Genomic DNA, 15,296 nt, shown 5'->3' on the forward strand with positions numbered 1-15,296 from the left:
ATTGTGAAATACCATCACGATAAGTTTAGTTACCATCTGTCACCATACAAAGTCAGTACAATGTAACTGACCATATCCCCCATGCTGTACATTACATCCCTGTGACTTATTTATTTATAAGTGGAAGTTTGTACCTCTTAATCCCCTTTATCATCCTCCCTTCTGGCAACCACCTGTTTGTTCTCTGTATCTATGAGTCTGGGTTTTCTTTCATGTTTTGTTTTTTAGATTCCACAAGTAAGTGAAATCATACAATATCTATCGTTCTCTGACTTATTTCACTTAGCCAAATACCCTCTAGGTCCATTCATGTTATCACAGATGGCAAGATTTACTTCTTTTTCATGGCTGAGTAGTAGTCCAGTGTGTGTACGTGAGAGCAGACAGAGAGCGAGGGAGACACCTTCTCTCTCCGTTCATGCACCAATGAACACTTAGACTGTTTCCATGTTTTGCCTACTGTAAATCATGCTGCACTGAACACAGGGGTGCACATATGCTTTTGAATTTTTCTTTTCACTTCCTTCAAATAGAAACCCAGAAGTGGAATTGCTGAAACCTATGGTAGTTCTATTTTTAACTTTTTTGAGGAACTTCCATACTGTTTTCCATACTGGTTACATCAATTTACATTCCCATCAACAGTGCATGAGGGTTCCCTTTTCTCCACTTCCTCACCAATACTTAGTATTTTTTATCTTTTTGATAATAACCATTCTGACAGGAGAGGTGATCTCACTGTGTTCTATTTATTTTTTTTTTGCGGTACGCGGGCCTCTCACTGTTGTGGCCTCTCCCGTTGCGGAGCGCAGGCTCCGGACGCGCAGGCTCAGCGGCCGTGGCTCACGGGCCCGGCCGCTCCGCAGCATGCAGCTTGCACTGCATCCATGGACCACAAGAAAAATAGGTGTCCCATTTTCAGAAAGCTTCAGATCTTGGAAAGAAAATCAACAGTCTCTGAAATATAATGATTATTATTACTACTATTATTAACTACTATTAAATATCAACTACTATTATTACTTCTATTGATTGAATACCTATTATGGCCTTCTCAACATTGCCTCATTACTCTGTTTATGCCAGAAATTTCAAATTATCCACATAAGTTATCAGCATTTTATTTTATAAATATTCTCAATTAAATGAAAATTTCCTTCAGATCAGTAAACATTTATTGCGCATTTCCTTGGTATAAGGTGGTATCCTAGGGGCTTCCCTGGTGGCACAGTGGTTGAGAGTCCGCCTGCCGATGCAGGGGACACGGGTTCGTGCCCCGGTCCGGGAAGATCCCACATGCCGCGGGGCGGCTGGGCCCGTGAGCCATGGCCGCTGAGCCTGCGCGTCCGGAGCCTGTCCTCCGCAACGGGAATCTTAAAGACAGATGAATTTGATTAAATGAATAGGGAAGAAGGTAACAGAAGACACTAGTGTCTCTGTCCACTTACTGATACTTACGGCTGCATTCCCAGCCCCTAGCTCAGTGGCTAGCATGTACAAAGGGCTTAAGAAATCTTCAGGTCTTTTTTTAAAAATAAATTTATTTTATTTATTTTATCTTTGGCTGCGTTGAGTCTTAGTTGCTGTGCGTGGGCTTACCCTAGTTGCGGCAAGTAGGGGCTACTCTTTGTTGTGGTGCACGGGCTTCTCATTGTGGTGGCTTTTCTTGTTGCAGAGCATGGGCTCTAGGTGCATGGGCTTCAGTAGTTGCGGCGCTTGGGCTCAGTAGTTGTGGCGCACAAGCTTAGTTGCTCCGAGGCATGTGGGATCTTCCCAGACCAGGGCTTGAACCCGTGTCCCCTGCATTGGCAGGAGGATTCTTAATCACTGCGCCACCAGAGAAGTCCCAAGAAATCTTTGTTGAACACAAACTGGATTAAATGACAGTGAAGAGTCTTGTAAGGCAAGTACGGAAACGATGGAACAAGCGAGGAAAAGCATCGAACAACCTAGTCTCTTCACTGCAAGCAGGAGATGAAAAATCACCTTGGAATTTCTGGAGTGATTGCGAGACGTGTTTCACCAGGTCATAATTTCTCTGTTGGCTTATGGAGTTAGAGAACCAGTCGCCACAGCTTGGGCTGGGCTGTCATCATCGCCATCCTTTGTTGCCCCTCTGTTATTACACAATGCCATCGCAGCAGGTGTGTCAGGCATACTTACACAATCTTGAGTTTCCTGAAGGAGAAGTGCCATTTTGTTATATATCAACTCCTCTCCTGCCCAACCAGTAGATTTAATCTTGGATATTTAAGCAGATGCCATGTCAGCAATATAGACAGAGCTTTTATAAGGAAAGAAAGAAAAAGATGTAAGAATCACTTTCTAGGTAGCTTATTCAATTACAAGAGAGACAAATTGCTAACGTGATGATACCATCTTCAGAGGGAAGTGTATCGGTGTATTAAATGAGTTTCTCACACCAAGATAAGATAATGAAGTATACGTATTGTGGGTGATGACCAAAGAAGGAAATAGTAATATTTAAAGAGTATGATGGTGCAAATAGCCAAGGAGGAACAGAATTGAAGGGCTCAAGAATTAAATAATGAGGAAAAGCAAAAGCTGGTAAGAGGAAAAGGAATATTTAGTCAAAGGACTTGAAACTATCCTTTTTTGGTTCTATTTTTTAATTTAATTTTTTATTTTGTTTATTTTTTAATTGAAGCATAGTTTGATTTACAATATTGTGTTAATTTCTGCTGTACAGCAAAGTGATTGTTTTATATATATATATATATATATATATATATATACACTTATTTTATCCCAGGATATATTGAATATAGTTTCTTGTGCTATACAGTAGGCCCTTGTTGTCTATCCATTCTATATATTTTGGTTCTAACAGTAAGTCTAACCAGGTGACTACGTGATTAAACAAAATGGGGTTCAAAGGCAGCCTCTTTCTTTCAAAAAATTCTGGACTTCTTGTAACTGATGATATTGAAAAAGAGTCCTGCTGACACCACTTGCATTCATGTGTCCATTAACGTAAACCCCAGTGTGCACAGTGATCATTTTCATAGTGGGAACATCTCTATAATCTGTTTAATTTTTACTTATTGACTTAATTTTACTCAGACCCTTTCTGGAAGAATTTGAGGAAGTGTGATACATGCTAAGGTTAATGAAATCAAGTGACTCTTTTTTTTTTTTTTTTTTTTTTGCGGTACGCGGGCCTCTCACTGTTGTGGCCTCTCCCGTTGCGGCGCACAGGCTCCAGACACGCAGGCTCAGCGGCCATGGCTCACGGGCCCAGCTGCTCCGCGACATGTGGGATCTTCCCGGACCGGGGCACGAACCCGAGTCCCCTGCATCGGCAGGCGGACTCTCAACCACTGCACCACCAGGGAAGCCCTCAAGTGACTCTTATTCATCCTATTCACAGCTCTCAGAATAGCCTGAAGCATGGTAAGCACTTAATAGAAAATGCGTGTTCAAGGAATGAGTATAGCATCTAAATTACTAAAGGGAAATCTGGTTAAAACAGTCATTACTATATTTTGGTTCCAAAGTCATTCTTTTCATGAGGTTAACTATTCCTTGGAAGGTATGCAGGTTCTACCCCTTTTATAATCTAGTATCAAGTGGAATTATTGGATTTAAGGGGTTTATATCTTCATCGGGGCTGTAAGTGGCCAAATGCCGGTGAAATGACATAGAAAATGCCATCAGAATGTCCACGTATCAGTCCTGCTCTCTAGAAATACACCAGTTCAATCACCAAGTGCCTTAACTTTTCCTTTCCTAACGAAGTTAGGAAAGTTCAGTGCTTCTGAACCTGCATACCTTCCAAGGAATAGTTAACCTCATGAAAAGAATGATTTGGGAACCAGAATATAGTAATGATTGTTTTAACCAGATTTCCCTTTTAGGGGATTTGTCTTGAAAATTCAAAGCAAGATGGTTGCTTTTGCTTGGATTCTGTGCTCTTTGGGGGGATTGAGGAAAACTGATGGAGACTAAAGGTCACCCTTGTCCCCAGTCACCCCTTAGTACTGCCACTGATGGTCGGGGCTCCTGACACGAGACTTCTGTCATTCTAGTCTATACCTGCCTTGCCGTGACCCCGCTAAAGCCAGTGAGCATGCTCCGTGACAGATAATCTTTGGTGTGGAGAAGGTTGTGATAGTTTCATTCATTCATTCATTCAACAAGCAATCATGGGGCATCTATACTGAAGAAATTGTCCTTCAAGGAGCTCAGGGTATAATCGGGGAGGCACCTCTGGATTCTAGAACCCAGGTTCTAGCTCAATTCCACTACCCTAGACATTACACGTGTTTCACGAAACATTACAAGCCATGTCCTGTAAAACCATCTCACATTTATCAATCCTTCAGTGCTGGCCCGACTCCAGCCATCAAGTCACTATGTGAAGAGTAGAACTGAAATTCTAAGGCCTAATTCCACAGTCATCGCTGAGGGTTAAGAACTTCTGCCTTCTCTTCTCCTGATACAGCAGTCATTCTCTGAGGGTAAGAGTGGGTTTCTTCTTCATTTTTAATTCAAAGCTGCTAGTGGATTTCAACATCAGTTCATTTAAACATATTTATTGAGCGCTAGGCATATTACAGATAAGCGTCTCCCGGAGCTTTCTGCCTAAAAGAACACACCTTGACAAATCACTTGGGGTCAGTGGGGTGAAGGGCTTGGACTTCTCCACAGCAGGTGGTGACGACATCTATCCCACAGTCATCAGTGATGAAGTGAGTGCAGTCCAAGGTTAGATCATCACCGTTAGCTTAGGCTGTTCCAGATGGGTACTCTTCCAGGGCACTTTTAACCGAAAGAAGGGAATCTCCATTTCTGCTACTGGGAATAGGGCGACTTTCTTGTGCAAAGGCTCTTGGGGAAACAGAACTCAGTTTAGCCAGCTATGAGCTCAGCAGGCCCCTTCCCCAGCCCTCGAGGACCACCGTGAGGATGTGGGCTGAGCATCCTTCCCCAGACCCGCTCCCTGCTCGGCGGGTTTGATGTCCCTGTTGGCCGCTAGAGGGCGATCAGCTCCCGGACAGCAGCAGCGTTTGAGGGACCCCTGTGGTCACCTGAGCCCAGGGCCCACTTACCCTGACCCGGCTCAGGAGTCACTCAGGTGTGTTTAGAATGCCCTGGAAACAGAAGCCATGAAGACAGTTAAAGATAGGGTTGCCAGACAAAATACAGGACCCCAGTTAAATCTGAATTTTAGACAAACAACAAATACGAATATTAAATCATCCCTTGTTTATCTAAAATTCACATTTAACAGGGTGCCTTATATTTCTCTTTGCTAAATCTGGCAACACCCTCCAAAGGTCAAAGGGGCCTGGGAAGAATGAAAGCCTTTCTAGGGGATGCGGAAAAAAAGACAGTTTTTACTAGCTTCCTGTTACTTGACTCTAGAACAAAGCTTTGCATCCTTTAGACTAGAAGGCCTTGTTCTCTCTGCTGTTGGCAGAAAAGCAGGGATGCAGCCTGTGACCATGGCTAGAAGAGGCATGAGGAACGGTTCTGTACCCTGGAACACCTTCATTATCTTCCCCAAGGCCAAACGCACCATTAAAGTCCTTCCTATGTTTTGCGTTTCTCCAAAAGATGTAAATATCTTCTTAGGAGAATGTCTCAGCTCAGGCTGCCATAGCAAAATACCACAGACTGAGTGGCTTAAACAACAGACCTATATTTCTCACAGTTCTGGAGGTTGGAAGTCAGAGATCAGGGTGTCAGCAGGGGTGGGTTCTTGGTGAGGGCTCTCTTCCCAGTTTGCCATGGCCACCTTCTTATTGTGTCCTCACATGGAGGAGAAAGAGCTCCGTTCTCTACGTCCCCTTATAAAGTTGCCAAGCCCATTACGGGGGCTCCCACCTCATGACCTTATCAAAACCTAATCACCTCCCAAAGACCCACTTCCAAATACCACCCTGTTGGGGTTAGGCCTTCAACGTATGGAGCTGGGGAGAACACAAACATTTAGTCCATAGCAGAGGAAAAGAATATAAGCTTTGTCAATGAACTTCCCGAAAGAGTGCTTGGCAACCTGTGGGAAATCAGTACCAGACCAGAAAAAGGTACAGATTTAAAAGCCCAGATTGAGAGGCGTCAAGACAAAAATGAGGACCCCAAGAAGAGGGGGGCCAGTGTTACAATTGCTACATTTTCAGCTCCTCATTTTGTCCAGGGCTGGAGCCCTTTTGGAGGATTTAACATTTAGGATCTGAATCGGTGGCTCATGGCAAGTTAACAGTGACTTCTGAGGCCCCGAATGCATGGCCATGATTACTGGTCATTGGAGGTAATTAGTCTTCTCAGACTGAATAATCTCAGTCGGTCTCAAGGAGCATTTTAATTTCTCTGGGTAGTTGGAACAGAGTTCTAATGTCCTTTGCGTCCTAATAAAGTTGAAAGTAAACATAAGGGCTTTGTGCTCACCATCAGCCAACACGTGCTTTTCGTTTTGCTCATGTCTCCTCTTCAGAGTCGACAAAGGTACATGGAATGCCGAGGAGGTTCTTAGGACAAATATCTTTACAAGAGTCACCAAAAGGCAGCATTTCTTCTTTGCTTCCTTTTTCCCAAGGTCAGTATCAAGCAGAGTTCCTAACTGCTGAGAGAGGCTATGTCTGAGAGGATATTTAAATGACCTTGAATTCACAGCACCTTCCTGCAGTCCTAGACGTTGAGGATTTTTCCAAAAAATTTAAGGTGACGTTAATACCAAATTAAATCAGCAGGGTGCACAATTTCTTCACAATGTATTAGGCTTGGGGGGTTTTGTTGTTGTTTTATTCGAGAGAAAAACACCTAAGCTGTTTCTTTGTGCTGTTTTGAATTGGCCCTACCCGATGATAAATAATCCAAATCTCAAAATGTCACGCACGTATTCATTTTCCACAGAAAAAGGTAAACTAAGCCCTCTAAAAGGGGTAGGTGAATGTACTGACAGTGCCCTGCTAATGATATTATTTCTGCCCCAGTAATTCTTTACTTTTAAAAAATAAAAAATTGTTGAGTGGGCATGTTCAGGACTGTACATGCAAAGCCCTGCAGGGGAATCTGTTGCCCATATTTATTTCAAGTTCCTCCCTAGAAACTCCCAGCCTGATCGTGACCTCCCCTTGCCACTAGAAAATCAGGAGGAAGATTTCAGATGACTGATTTTGTCAAGATTTGGAGCAGTTACTTGCAGGGGCTGTGTTTTGCAGCTGTCTTGCACATTGTGAAACAGTTTGCAGATTTGTAATACCTCCAAATCAGGTTGACTATATTCTCTTTTTGATGTGCTAAAGAGGAATAGGAATCGATGCACTTGACTCTAGCTGTGCCCGTATGTGTGGCATGCAGTGCCCCGCTGTCAGCTCCTGCACTCAGTGCTATCTTGAATTAATCACCTTGTTTCTCTTGGCGTTAATGTTATTTTCTTCGCAAACAGAAACAGCTTATCCCTATCACACAAGAATATTGAAAAGATTCCAAAAACCTCATCACTAAAGGGTTACTAAGAGCTCTTTAAAATTATTATTAGTAAATGCAGTACTAATAACAGCCCAGACTTGCAAAGAACTTACTCTGCTTCAGGCTTGGTTTATTTGCATATTTCAACTCATCAAATTCTTCTTCAGAGAGGTTAAGAAACTTGCCCAGATTCACTGATGTGGTAAAAGGTGCAGCAGAGATACAATGACACACAATCTGGCTCTAAAACCTACGGGCAAGATGTAGGATTTTAAAATTTTAATTTCTGGAATAAGTAATAATTCACAGGTTTTAAAAGCAAAAATGGTACACAGTGAGAAGTGTGGCTTCCACTGCATCCGCCCTGTTCTGCCATCTGCTCTCTCCCTTGCAGTACACACATCCAGTATTTTCTGCAGTTACAAACAAAAACAAATGCAAAATCTTATCCTCCCCTTCATGAAACAAAGGCATAAAATTGTGGTCCCTACGCTGAACTTTGCTTTTCGACTGAACCATCTGTCCTGAGACCTTCCCCGAGCACGACAGAGAAGGCAACCTCCTTCACGTTCAGCTGTATAGTGCTCCATTGTGAGAACCTACCCTAGTTTATTTAACCATCCTCCCCCCACCTACAGAAATGGCTTCTACACTATTAGTTCCACATACGTGCCTTATGTGTATCCTTTTGTAACTGTGCAGAGACTTCTGTACGATGAATTTCCAGAATGAGGAGAATTGGTTTAAAGAGGACAGTATTTGAGATATGTATTGCATAGATATCGCCACACAGTCCCCTCCCAAGATGGTACCATTTGCGCTGCCCACAGAAACGCTGAGATTGCTCGTTTCCCAACAGTCTCACTCACAGGGTATGTTGTTGAACTTTTGGATTTTTGCCAATATAAGTGAGAACAGCATCTCAGCATAATTTTAATTAACATTTAAAAAATTATGGGTAAGTTTGAGCATGTTTTCATTGGCTTAAGGGCCACTTACACTTCTTTTTATGTGATTTGTCTATGTGCTTGCCTGTTTATCTTTTGGCTTGTTGATCTTTTTTAATCTCAATTTCTAGAAGTCTATATACATAGAAAAATAAACCATTTTTACATGATAGGAGTTGCAAATATTTTTCTTGTTTTGCATTTGCTTTTTTTTTGCGGTACGCGGGCCTCTCACTGTTGTGGCCTCTCCCGTTGCGGAGCACAGGCTCCGGATGCGCAGGCTCAGCGGCCATGGCTCACGGGCCCCGCCACTCCACAGCATGTGGGATCTTCCCGGACCGGGGCACGAACCCGTGTCCCCTGCATCGGCAGGCAGGCTCTCAACCACTGCGCCACCAGGGAAGCCCCTGCTTTTTATTTTGATATTGTGAGTGCATTTTTAATTTTTCTGTTTTTGAATTAAGGTATAGGACTTTATCAGACAAAGATAAATACTGTATGATATCACATATGTGGAATCTAACATATACAACGGACTAATGAATATAACAAAAGAAGCAGACTCACAGATATAGAGAAAAAACTTGTGGTTACCAGTGGGGAGAGGGAAGTGGGGCAACACAGGGGTAAGGGATTAAGAGGTACAAACCGTTATGTATAAAATAAGCTACAAGGATATATAGTACAACACCGGGAATATAGCCAGTATTTTATAATAACTATAAATGGAGTATAACCTTTAAAACTTGTGGATCACTAGATCGTACACCTGTAACTTATATAATGTACAGCAGCTACACTTCAATTTAAAAAATGTTAGGATTTTAATGGTATAAGTTAGTAATTATTCAAAGTTTAAATAGATTTATTCAATAAAAATATGTTGAGAGCTTACTACTGTGCTTCCCACCTTGTGCTAAATATTTGGGACAAAACTGCTCCCCTGGGAATGTTCCTAATCTGGTGGGTGAGATGGTTGGGTAAGTAAATTATTCCAGGGTGCCAGTGGTAAGAGTGACAAGAGGAATATGAAAAGGGGCTATAAAATTACAGATGGTTTGACCAACTTTGAGAAACTTGTGAAAGGAAGTTATTTTTAAGCAGGGTCTTGGGGGATGTGTAGGAGTTTGACAAATGAAAGGGAAGGTAAGGGTAGGTTAAGTTCTCATAGCTTATCTCCTGAGGGATTAGGTCCATTGGTAGCAAGATAGTTTGATTTTTCTTGTATCAGTTTGCCAAAACACAGGTAATAATCCCAACTATCTCTTAACTAAATAAGAAGTGATACAGTACTCTTACTTGAAGGAAACTTACTATGGTTAGAATTCTGCAAAGGTGAGTAAGCTTGTGGTGGCTTCAGACTCTCGATGTCTACCTAATGTCACTCTCCTCTAACCATTTGATGTCAGCTCTAGATATAAGAAAAAAGGCCCGAAAAGGCATTTAGGGCTGGTGTGTCTATAGTCTTTATCATGGCAACTCTAATAGCTTTTTCTTTTAGGTGAGTCTCACAGTTTCTGCAGAACTGGAAATTGTCCTCACAAGGCCCCAAATCACCTCTTCACTGGCCAGTTCAAGTATGAGCTAAAGTTGAATCACAAGCAGGGAGAGAGAGTGGACTCAGATGCTGACTGGTCTTCCTGAGTGGGGAAAGCTGGGACTCACCACACTGGTTCAAGTGGCAACACGGTTGTTGCCTACCCAACCCGTTCTCCCCTCTGTTTCACCAATGGAGCTCCTGTCTGGTTCAGAGAGGCAAGGAGACCCGCTCAGCAGTATGCTCTGACTAGTCTGGTCTACTCTAGGCCAATCATGTCAATCTAGTTCCTCTCTTGCAAAACTGGATCTCTGGCCTCCATTGAAGTTCAGAATGGTGTGACCCTGTTAGGGCCAATAATGCACAAGCGGAAGTCTGCCGGCAGGTTTCTGGGAAAGCTATTGCTTCCTAAAAAAAAAAAAAAGACAAGATAGCTGGTGCCTGCCTTCACTACTTCATCCTGCCTTGAATGCAGATGTGATGCCTGCCACTGCAGCAGCCATCTTGTGACCAAGAAGCTTGCAGAATTTTTGCAGGGACATCAGCCCTGACATCATGTTGCTAACTGAACATAGCAGTTGCCTATGTCTAGACTTCTTAGCATGTGAGGAAAATAAACATCCTCCCTCTCTTAAGCTACTGTTGATCAGGTTTTCTACCAAGTGGTCAAGCAGCAGTGTGGTGGCCACTTAGAATGTGATGAGGTGGGCTTGCTGCACTTTGAAGGAGACATCGAGCCCAGATGGATTTAGACAAGATCAGCGTGCGTCAGCTACCTGTGTCCCAGTCCCACAGGACTACACCAAACAGAAAGGGCCCAACGATGCTGGTGACACGAGCAGTGGGACACTCCGTTCCTAAGGACCACAACCAAGCAGTTTTAGAGTCTGCATCTGTTTCTGAAGACAGGGGACAGGTGGAAAGTCCCGTGCCTCCTGGGAACCAGGGGAACAGATGAGAAACTGCCTGTGGCATCTCCCACAGGTAGGGCAGTGGATGGAAAACAGCTTGGTGACATTTCCTGTCAAAACTGCCTCTCTTGCTGAGTTCCTAAGAGGATGACAGACATTCACCAAGACAAGTCAGGCTGCGGCTGGGCCTTGCCTCCGAGGCCTGTGGGAGGACCTGGCATGAGGGAACCACGGCAGAGCTGGCCTCCTACAAACTGCAGATAAAAGCCTTTCTGATTGAGAGAGTTCTCATCCCAAGGTAGCATGGGAAAAAGGACTTAAGCTTGTTAAAGGACACATGTTTTTCAGAGGAATAACATATTCTGTTTAGAGTTTTATCTTTTGCTGAAGTATTTCCCAGTGTCTCATAAGACTAATTACAAGGACATTTCCCTGCATGCAAAGGTAGTGTCGAAGTACATCCCCAGGCATTGGCAAGGACTGATTCCAAGGTCTTGAGTGTGTGTGTGTGTGTGTGTGTGTGTGTGTGTGTGTGTGTGTGTGTGTGTAAACGTGTGTGCAGACGAAACATTAGCAGCGCACATCACAGAACCCCAACACACTGTATCAACCTACTTTCTGCATCTGACTTTCAGAAGAGATGTGTCTTATGACATGTTCAAATTCATCCTCAGCCATACAAACTGGCTCGTCTCACTCTTATTTCTTAAATAAATCATACAGATGTTGAAATGTGACATTCCAATCTTAACAAGCCTTAAAAGAAACATTTCTACAGCCATCGCCTCTTCGTGCCTGAAAGAAGAGCTCAAATCACTGCCAAGACAGAGCACAGGTAACAAGCCTTGTTCATTTTTCACCCTAACTAGCACCGCTTATTCATCTGTCACACCTATGACATCGGGAGATGTTACTGTTACTCATGATTCAAAGTCTTCATAGCATATCACCTTAATGTCCTGAAGTAGAATTTATGATGTCTGTATATGACTCATCCCAGATATCCACAGAGAGATAAACAAGATGGGCTTTTTACTGCAGAGTGGAATAGATGCTCTTTGAGTTGGAAGGGAACTAAAGATCTGAACCTCACCACCCCCCGTGGTACTGGTGAAGGCAAAGTAATTAACCCAAACTGTTGCTGAACCAAACTGGGGTCCCCTGGCCTACACACAGTAAAGCCAATCTCCTGACACCGGATTGTGGTGAAGGAAAGCACAGCGTTTACTGCAGGCACAGGTGCCAAGCAAGGAGTCCAGGGCAGCTAGTGCCTAAAAGACCCGAACTCCCCGAAGGCTTTCAAGGAAAGAGTTTTAAAAAGGGTGAGGGAGGGGTTTTGAGGGGGGGATGTGATGAGCTCATGGGCATTCTTCTGATTGGCTGGTGGTGAGGTAATTGGGGGTCAACATCATCAGCCAGTCTGGGGTCTACGTGCTGTCGGTCAGCATACAGTTAACTTCTTCCACCTGGTGGAGGTTTTAGTATCTGCAAAGCAGCTCGAAAGATATGACTCAGAATCTTTAGAATCCGCAAAGCAGTGAGAGGCCCGCGTACCGAAAAAAACAAAACAAAACATGCTGAGTAATGTCGACAAAAATAATCAATAAACCATCAATAAGAAGAATAGAAAAGAGCTTTATTTGAGCCAAACCAAGGAGTAGCCCAGGAGTCCACTTCCCAGATGACTCTGAGAAACTGCTCCAGAGAAGCAGGGTTTTCAGCATTTTTTTTTTTTTTTTTTTTTTGCTGTATGCGGGCCTCTCACTGTTGTGGCCTCTCCCATTGCGGAGCACAGGCTCCGGACGCACAGGCTCAGCGGCCACGGCTCACGGGCCCAGCCGCTCCACGGCATGTGGGATCTTCCCGGACCGGGGCACGAACCCGTGTCCTCTGCATCGGCAGGCAGACTCTCAACCACTGCGCCACCAGGGAAGCCCTCAGCACAGTTTTATGTCTTGTCAGAACAAAGAACATTAAACAAGTCAGGGACACATTTCTTCAAGGTTTATAAAAAAAACCAAACAAACAGAACAGCACGTATAGCATGGCCTTGGCACCTGGGAAGGGAGTCCTCATCAAAGGAGGACCAGCGCTGGCACCCCAGGAAGAGGGGCACTTAATCTCTATTTTTAACATGGACATTCTTTACTTCTGGTCAGTGTGCCCTTTTCTTTAATAATTAAAGCAGATGTACAATGTATGTTTGATAGGCCACAAACAAGCTACTTCAGTTAGCATCAAATTCACGTTAACTCACGGATAAGCCAGAATGACTTCCCTATATCTCAATGTGTACAAATTGTTTTTATCAGTACTATTTCTGGACTATATATTTGGGCCAGAAGGAGCTCTAGGCCTTAAACTATCAATACAAGATCTCAGTAAGCGAATTGCTATGTTAACAAGATTAGATTCCCAGAGAATTTGTTGGCCTAAAATATTTCTATGAGTCCATAATTAAACACATAAGCCAAATCACCCAGATGAGGTCACTGGACAAAGAAAGCAGTGAAACACTAGCGGGAAACCCAGGAGGACTGCACAGAGGAAGCTCAGGGCGCTCCCAGCCACTGTCTTAGCACTGGGGATGTGCAGAGGGCAAAGCAGGTCCTTTCCTCATCCGGCTTATGTTCTGAGAGCGGAGACACTAAACAAGCAAACATCTCACCTGTTTTATTTCACAAACATACAATCTGACTATGTGCCACATTCTGCTTCAAGGACCTGAAGGACTTAGAGCAACTCAGTGAATCCTCCCAACAATCCCATCAAGTCGGCGCTATTAACATCTCTATGAGAAGCGGAAACGGGGGCAAAGAAAACGGTGAGGACCTGTCCAAGTCACAGATGTAGGTTGCACACGAAGGCTGCCACCTTCCCAGCGGCTGGCCTGCCCTCCTCAGGCAGAGTGAGGGGCTGGAGAGTCATGTGGGGTGCATGCCCCTTTGCACAAGCGTGTCATCGGTGACATGTCTGCATGGCTCTCCATGTGCTCTGGAGCTCAGCGTTCTCTGCAAAATCTCAGGGGCGAGGGAAGTCTCCTCTCCTGTTCCACCCTCTTGATTAATTTTAAAAGAAATAGGAAGTTTCTTGTTTACCAAGTGATGTCAAACTCCTTAAACTACTCAAGGCCACAGTTGCCAGGAGGTGTGTCCACAATCCCCCTGCCAGGAATGGCTTTGTGGTCTCTCGGGAATTTTTACTTCCTTTCATGACTATAACTTAGATTGTATAAATGACTCAGTTCCCACCCTTTTCAAATATGTGATACACATCTCTGCCTCTTTTTAAGGTGTGACAGGTGTATCACTATGTGATTGTTTCTATGCTCCTATTTACACCCCCTATTTGGATGTTTTTATAGCTGCTACTAAACATCACATCTGTAGGGCTCCAGGATACTATCATAGGCACTATCTACCCAGATAGATTAAGCAAAGGTTCCATCTTCCCTTTACTTTGGCCTCTACATTTCATCTGTCGGGGTTCTCATGATGGTTACCAGTGTCTACGTTTTAATTTATAGGGCTTGGTAAAGAAATTGCAGAACTAAAGTGCCCGACTTTTCCTCAGTCCTCTTGTGCTTTCTGCAATTAGGAGAATCTTATATTTTTTAAAAATTTTATTGGAGTATAGTTGAGTTATAATGCTGTGTCAGTTTCAGTGTACAGCAAAGTGAATCAGTTATACATATATATATCTCCATTCTTTTTTAGAATCTTTTCCCTTATGGGCCATTACAGAGTATTAGGTAGAGTTCCCTGTGCTACACAGTAGGTCCTTATTAGTTATCTACCTTATATACAGCAGTGTGTATATGTCAATCCCAATCTCCCAATTTATCCCTCCCCCCGCCCACCTTCCCCCTGGTAACAGGAGAATCTTAAAGTTAAAATTAAAGTTATGGTGAAAGCCTTTCTTGGCTGTAGCCAGCTGAGGACAGCTGTGGCAGCCGGCAGCCCCAGGTAAACTTATCTCTTCACTGTGAAATGCCATACATTTTCATTAGATGATCAATAGAAATGACATGATTGCTCAGGAGCTCAACCCTGATATTTAACTTTCCTCTCCTCGACCTTAACGAGGGCACATATCAGAGCCGTGGAGTGGGGTGACATTTACGGCCCTGCCACTCCGCTCTGTGATTAGACACAGATCATTCAGAGGTTAAGACTACGGGCTAGTGGTGAGGCTAACATGTTCTAAATGGCAATCGTGGTCATCACAAAACTTGCAATAAGAACAACAAACAATATCCTGTTTCTCAAGCTGTGCTTCCCTGTGCCACAGCATCACAGTGGTGGTAGTTTGGAAGAAGCGTCTACTCTGTGCCAGGCCCAGAACCCAAGGCGGGACGAGAGGAGGGACTTCTGGGACGATGAAGAAATAAAGACTACCAGAAGTTGGGGGAGGTAACAGGAAAAGATAAAAGTCACAGAACCTAAGTATGTTCGTCAGGGTTCT

Source organism: Phocoena sinus, chromosome 12 (assembly GCF_008692025.1).
Source record: "Phocoena sinus isolate mPhoSin1 chromosome 12, mPhoSin1.pri, whole genome shotgun sequence".
Taxonomy (NCBI): Eukaryota; Metazoa; Chordata; class Mammalia; order Artiodactyla; family Phocoenidae; genus Phocoena; species Phocoena sinus.